Here is a 7,099-nt window from a genome sequence, read left to right as displayed (position 1 = left end):
CTCAGCGAGGTAGAGAGATCCCACTAATACTAACTCAGCGAGGTAGAGAGATCCCACTAATACTAACTCAGCGAGGTAGAGAGATCCCACTAATACTAACTCAGCGAGGTAGAGAGATCCCACTAATACTAACTCAGCGAGGTAGAGAGATCCCACTAATACTAACTCAGCGAGGTAGAGAGATCCCACTAATACTAACTCAGCGAGGTAGAGAGATCCCACTAACACTAACTCAGCGAGGTAGAGAGATCCCACTAATACTAACTCAGTGAGGTAGAGAGATCCCACTAACACTAACTCAGCGAGGTAGAGAGATCCCACTAATACTAACTCAGTGAGGTAGAGAGATCCCACTAATACTAACTCAGCGAGGTAGAGAGATCCCACTAATACTAACTCAGTGAGGTAGAGAGATCCCACTAACACTAACTCAGCGAGGTAGAGAGGTCCCACTAATACTAACTCAGCGAGGTAGAGAGATCCCACTAATACTAACTCAGCGAGGTAGAGAAATCCCACTAATACTAACTCAGCGAGGTAGAGAGATCCCACTAATACTAACTCAGCGAGGTAGAGAGATTCCACTAATACTAACTCAGTGAGGTAGAGAGATCCCACTAACACTAACTCAGTGAGGTAGAGAGTTCCCACTAATACTAACTCAGCGAGGTAGAGAGATCCCACTAACACTAACTCAGCGAGGTAGAGAGATCCCACTAATACTAACTCAGCGAGGTAGAGAGATCCCACTAATACTAACTCAGCGAGGTAGAGAGATCCCACTAATACTAACTCAGCGAGGTAGAGAGATCCCACTAACACTAACTCAGCGAGGTAGAGAGATTCCACTAATACTAACTCAGCGAGGTAGAGAGATCCCACTAACACTAACTCAGCGAGGTAGAGAGATCACACTAATACTAACTCAGCGAGGTAGAGAGATCACACTAATACTAACTCAGTGAGGTAGAGAGATCCCACTAATACTAACTCAGCGAGGTAGAGAGTTCCCACTAATACTAACTCAGCGAGGTAGAGAGATCCCACTAATACTAACTCAGCGAGGTAGAGAGATCCCACTAATACTAACTCAGCGAGGTAGAGAGATCCCACTAATACTAACTCAGCGAGGTAGAGAGTTCCCACTAATACTAACTCAGCACATAGTCTTCATAAGGAAGACGTGGTCACACACTTTTCTCCCCATAGAGAATGACTCACTCATAACAAACACCGCAGTTTCTGCTCTCCTGTCTGGAGACACACACACACACACCTCTCTGGAGACAGACTGTGATCAGCAGGCTCCACTCCTGTCAACATCACATGACCAGGAAACATAATCTAGAGAGAGGAGTCATCCAGTTGTAAATGTTTCTTTATATGACTCCATTTCTTTCTTATATGGACCAATCCTTTTAGTGGCTCATTTAAAGGAAGACAAAACACTGAACATAATAGGAATTATTTGACAATCAACTCACTTACTCAATTTCTGGCTGGCTGTTTCCCCGATCAGGAAGTACATTTGAACTTGGAACGACTCGTTCCTCTGCATTCCTTAGTTTATATACCCTGAGTGTATAAAACATTAAGAACAACTGTTATTTCCATGGCATGGAGTGACCAGGTGAATCCAGGTGAAAGCTATGTTCCTTTATTGATGCCACTTGTTGAATCCACTTAGATAAAGGGGTGGAAACAGGTTAAAGAAGGATTTTTAAGCCATGAGACAATTGAAAGGAAAATACCTAGTCTGTTGTCCAACTGAAATGTGTCTTCCCCATTTAACCCAATCCCTCTTAATCAGAAAGGTGCTGGGGGCTGCCTTAATCGACATCCACGGCGCCCAGAGAACAGCTGGTTAACTGCCTTGCTCAGTGGCAGAACAACATATTTTTTTTGATCCAGCAACCTTCCAGGTACTGGCCCAACGCTCTAACCACAAGGCCAATCGAGACATGGATTGTGTGTGTGTGCCACATAAGGTGTTCCTAATGTTTTGTCGACTCAGGGTATGTACATACGGTACACACTGATGCGCGTCTCTATGTTTTACATTCCGGTCAATGGTGATGGTTAGAGGTGCTAGGCACTCTTCAGCCAGCGTCGTCGTGGTGACCAAACATGTTCAGTGACTCAGATCTGTCTTGCCCAATGACAACAGCAGGATGTCTCTGTCTGTCTCTGCCAGTATCTGTCTATCTAGTAGGTAGGGCTCTGCTAGTCTAGGGGATTCCTCCTTTGGCTCGCCCTGCCTTGTTTCCTTCTGAGTGGCGTGACTGGGAGGTACAGGTGACTGTACATTCGAGCAGGTTAGGTGACTGTACAGTAGAGCAGGTCAGGTGACTGTACAGTAGACCAGACAGACAGGGCTGATAGCCAGGGGATGAATGGTATGGCTTCTGGTGGGTAGGGCAGTACTGGTACCATTCTTACCATTCCAAGTAAAGACACCACTATGGACAAGTCTTTCTGAAGTTTTTGTCCATAGCGTGACAAAAAATCGTTAGGGCTAGGCAGCAAAGTCATATGGCTGTATGTGATTGTGTAGTATTGTTGAGTAACTGAGTACAACAAACTGGTTAACTGAGTAGCCTGACTGGGAGGCTGGCAATGGAACGTTCAGACTTGGAGAAGGAAGGTTGGAGGAATGGGTGGAGGACGAGGAGCATCCTCTCTGCCATCGCCTGCTGTAGTGACCCCATGATGATGGACAACCCTGGGGGCAGAGAACCAGATAAGCCCCCCGGGCCTCCACATGGCTTTCAGGGCTATAGGGGGCCGAGGGGGGTGAGGGGGCCTAGCGTGGGAGTGCCTCTCTGGGGCTCCATCCATCAGCTCTGCCCTTCAAGGGGCCAGGCCTGGGGCTGCCATGTACTATCAGTATTTATGTGACATTTTTCTAAACGTCAGAGCGATGTTGATAACGTGTAGGATGTGAGGTTGTGTTGAGTGCAGATACATATGTGTCATTTGTGTTAGGCTACAATGTCATTTGCAACACCCTGCGTCTGTTGCACAGCACGCTACAGTGTTGCCCTTCTGTCACTAGAAAATGCCTTGAGTCAAATGGAAAGTCCATAATTCAGAACGTTGCCCCTTGTCTGTGTGTGTGAGTGTTTGTGTGTTTGGGTTTCCTTTCCTTCTCTTTTCCACAGTGACATCATCAGTCAGGCTCATGACTTTTGAAGGACAGCTTTTCAAAATAACATCATAGCAACGGCATGGCAACTGAAACATTCCGACGTCATCTGGAGGGCTTTTTTTATGACAATTTACAAACCTGCCTCTGCATGTCATCTCTCAAAGACAGACCTGTAGCCTGCCTCTCCATGTCATCTCTCAAAGACAACATTTTGTCATTCCTCACACTGCTGTCACCGGCTGGCATGGACTGACTGACACACTCATTTTCTGGAGATGTGTGTATGTGTGCATTCGTGGCCAAATTTACTTCCCTGTGTGTGTGTGTGTGTGTGGGGGGGGGGGGGGGCACTGACCTCATGAGTTGTGCCCTGCCGTAATAGAGCCCCAGAGTGGAGGTGTCATAATACCCAGAAAACCTAGCGGTCAAACAGGGAAATGGGTCCAACTGTTTTTTCACCATTCATTTTTCCCATAGGGTATTTTATGAACACTTAAAATAAGGTCTGTGTTTTGTGTAGGCTTACCCTGGTGTGACGTTTTGATAACCATGTAAATCTCTCTCAGACAAGGTGACTTTTATCAATATTTCAGCTGTTGTGTACATTTGTTTTATTAGATGACTTTATTATTTCATTCCAAGTCATCATCTCATCACTATATCCTGTCTGACAAAATCACAATTTTAGTAGCTCTTCAAAAATAAACAAGGAATACTTTTATGACTGCTGAATATCAACTATCAATCATTTATTTCATGTATTCTCAGGTAGAGATACCTCAAAAAGCAACTGCTCTCTTTCGCTCTATCCATCGCACATTCTTCTGTCTCTTTCACATAGCAGGTGTAAAAGAAACACACACATCAGAAAAGTAGGCGCGCAATGGGTTATTGTCGTTGTAGTTAATTGCCATGTTTTCTGAGCTAAACTATGTGGAATATTGGCCTGTTGGAAACTACAACTCCCTACTACATCGCACAGTTTGGGCTTCATCTGATTTATCTCTAGAGAAACTGTGCAATGTGTGCACTGAGCTCACAGAAATAAACTGGATAAAATGGAATTCAAATAATTCAACCGAAGACAGTCAATTAGTTGTTTAAAAACCGAAAAATAACCTACATTTCGTTTAATTGCTCAGCACTAGTGGCTTTTTTCCCCTGGTTATTTCCCTACTCACATGTATTTTAGGATGTTACTGGATACTTCATGACAATAATGATTCATAAAGTTCTCCTATGAAATGATTATGAAATCCACTCCCCCCCCCGCCCCTGTTTTGGAGCCACACTCCCAATGTGGGGGCTGAGAGAGGGGATGACCCTGGCGTGTGAGTGAGAGAGGAACACTGTGAGAGGAATGCAGGGCTGCTGTCATTACACCCTCCTGGAACAGTCCCATTCCCTCTGGCTGAGTCATAGAGAGAGAGAGGGGGAGAGAGGGAGAGAGAGAGAGAGAGAGAGAAAGAGACAGAGAGAGAGAGAGAGAGAGACGTGCCGGGACGACATGTAGTGGATACAGTGTGTGTGTGTATATGTGTGTGTGTGGGTGTCACCAGTACATAGAGTGTGTGTGAGTGTGAGTTTAGTTCATGCTGACCAGGCCCTCTTCTCTGGGTGTGTACAACACTTTGTTTTGTGACTCAGATGTCATGACAGTGTTAATCTCCCCATAACAACTGATTTGGGATCAGTTTCTAAGTGATTAAACAGACTGATTAAACAGACTGAGTTAAAAAGGCAAACACACACACACACACACACACACTAAATACCAGCCAGACTACCGCTGCACGCGACTCATTGGCGCAGTACGAAAGAGGTTCATTACGCAACATTTCAACAGGCTCCTAAAAAAACATCCTCTTGACTCTCTTGTGTCTCACTAACACCCATTGGTGGTTACATCCAACACTTCATGATAGAGACACACCATGTTCCTAACTTTAATCTGGCTCATCTCATACAACAAGTACATTCGCCTCTAAAATATAAAGTTCAGGATTTAGGCCACGGCCTATCCCTGTTTAAAACTGAAGTCAATGCATCACGATCAGGCTTTAACACCAGGGGTGTGAGAGGGTAGGGGTGTGAGAGGGTAGGGGTGTGAGAGGGTAGGGGTGTGAGAGGGTAGGGGTGTGTGAGGGTAGGGGTGTGAGAGGGTAGGGGTGTGAGAGGGTAGGGGTGTGAGAGGGTAGGGGTGTGTGAGGGTAGGGGTGTGTGAGGGTAGGGGTGTGAGAGGGTAGGGGTGTGTGAGGGTAGGGTAGTGAGAGGGTAGGGGTGTGTGAGGGTAGGGGTGTGAGAGGGTAGGGGTGTGAGAGGGTAGGGGTGTGTGAGGGTAGGGGTGTGAGAGGGTAGGGGTGTGTGAGGGTAGGGGTGTGTGAGGGTAGGGTAGTGAGAGGGTAGGGGTGTGTGAGGGTAGGGGTGTGAGAGGGTAGGGGTGTGAGAGGGTAGGGGTGTGTGAGGGTAGGGGTGTGAGAGGGTAGGGATGTGTGAGGGTAGGGGTGTGTGAGGGTAGGGGTGTGTGAGGGTAGGGGTGTGAGAGGGTAGGGGTGTGTGAGGGTAGGGGTGTAAGAGGGTAGGGGTGTGTGAGGGTAGGGGTGTGTGAGGGTAGGGGTGTGTGAGAGGGTAGGGGTGTGTGAGGGTAGGGGTGTGAGAGGGTAGGGGTGTGTGAGGGTAGGGGTGTGTGAGGGTAGGGGTGTGTGAGGGGTGTGAGAGGGTAGGGGTGTGTGAGGGTAGGGGAGTGAGAGGGTAGGGGTGTGTGAGGGTAGGGGTGTGAGAGGGTAGGGGTGTGTGAGGGGTGTGAGAGGGTAGGGGTGTGTGAGGGTAGGGATGTGTGAGGGTAGGGGTGTGAGAGGGTAGGGATGTGTGAGGGCGGGGGTGTGCGAAAGCAGTGGTGTGCGAGGGCAGGGGTGTGTGAGGGTTGGGGTGTGGTAACTGGTAACCTACGGCATAATAAATGTCGCTAATGTCAAGATTAGTGGCGGTGGTAAGTCCTGTTCTGCTCATTCACTCTTCCATGGCAACATGCGGAGTGTCATAATGCCTCATCGTGCTAACCAGGGCCATGCCCAATCACCAATACCCAGTGACTCACTAGGAAGATTACATACTGCACACACACACATACACTCTTGCATGTACACATACCCAGGTGCACACACGCACACAGCATCGTTAGCTGAGACCATGAAAACCTTTAAAATTACCGCAACATTTGATTTGCTGTAAAAGTAAATTAATATTGGCAGAAATAATTGTAGAAATGTGTGAAAATAAAAGCGTTAAGTTCAATGATGGATATCCATTACATGAGATGAAAATCTTCACAATTATTTCTGTCAATATTCACTTCGGGAATTTTACCGCAAATCAAGCATGATTATTTCAAATTGTAAAGGTTTTCATCACTGCTGTAAAAGTAGGGCACCAACATTACATTTCCAATAGTCTGCTCCCACCTTGTGGACAACAGGAATGTTGCAGCGTTTGTCCTGTGGATTTCCCCAAGTACTTATGTAAGGTACTTCCTTTTTATGGATTTGATGGTAGGATAGGATAACCTGTCCTACATAAAACAGCTGCAGTTCACACACATAGGGGTTTTGTACACTTTACACGTGTAGGGGTATGTAACATGACAGTAATAAGCAACACATTGTTGTCTCAGTCAATGTACAGCGTGTATATTCACTTCTGTTTTCTTGTCCCCCTCTAACGTTATCTATTTCAACATGCATGTCTTTATCGGGTGACCTTGGCCAAGCATCCCTACCCCATCCCTACCCCATCCCTAGCCCTCATGGTGGCTGAAACAATTAGGCCCCTATAAAAAGAAACAGAAAATACGTTGCTTGCAAATCTACACAATGCAAGAACATTGCATTTGGAATAAAACTCGTTTAAAACGGAGCTCTACTAAGCAGCCATCGCTTTCTCAGCCTCTGCGAC

This window comes from Salmo trutta, chromosome 4, assembly GCF_901001165.1.
Source record: "Salmo trutta chromosome 4, fSalTru1.1, whole genome shotgun sequence".
Classification (NCBI taxonomy): Eukaryota; Metazoa; Chordata; class Actinopteri; order Salmoniformes; family Salmonidae; genus Salmo; species Salmo trutta.
Note: the sequence above shows the minus strand (reverse complement) of the source record.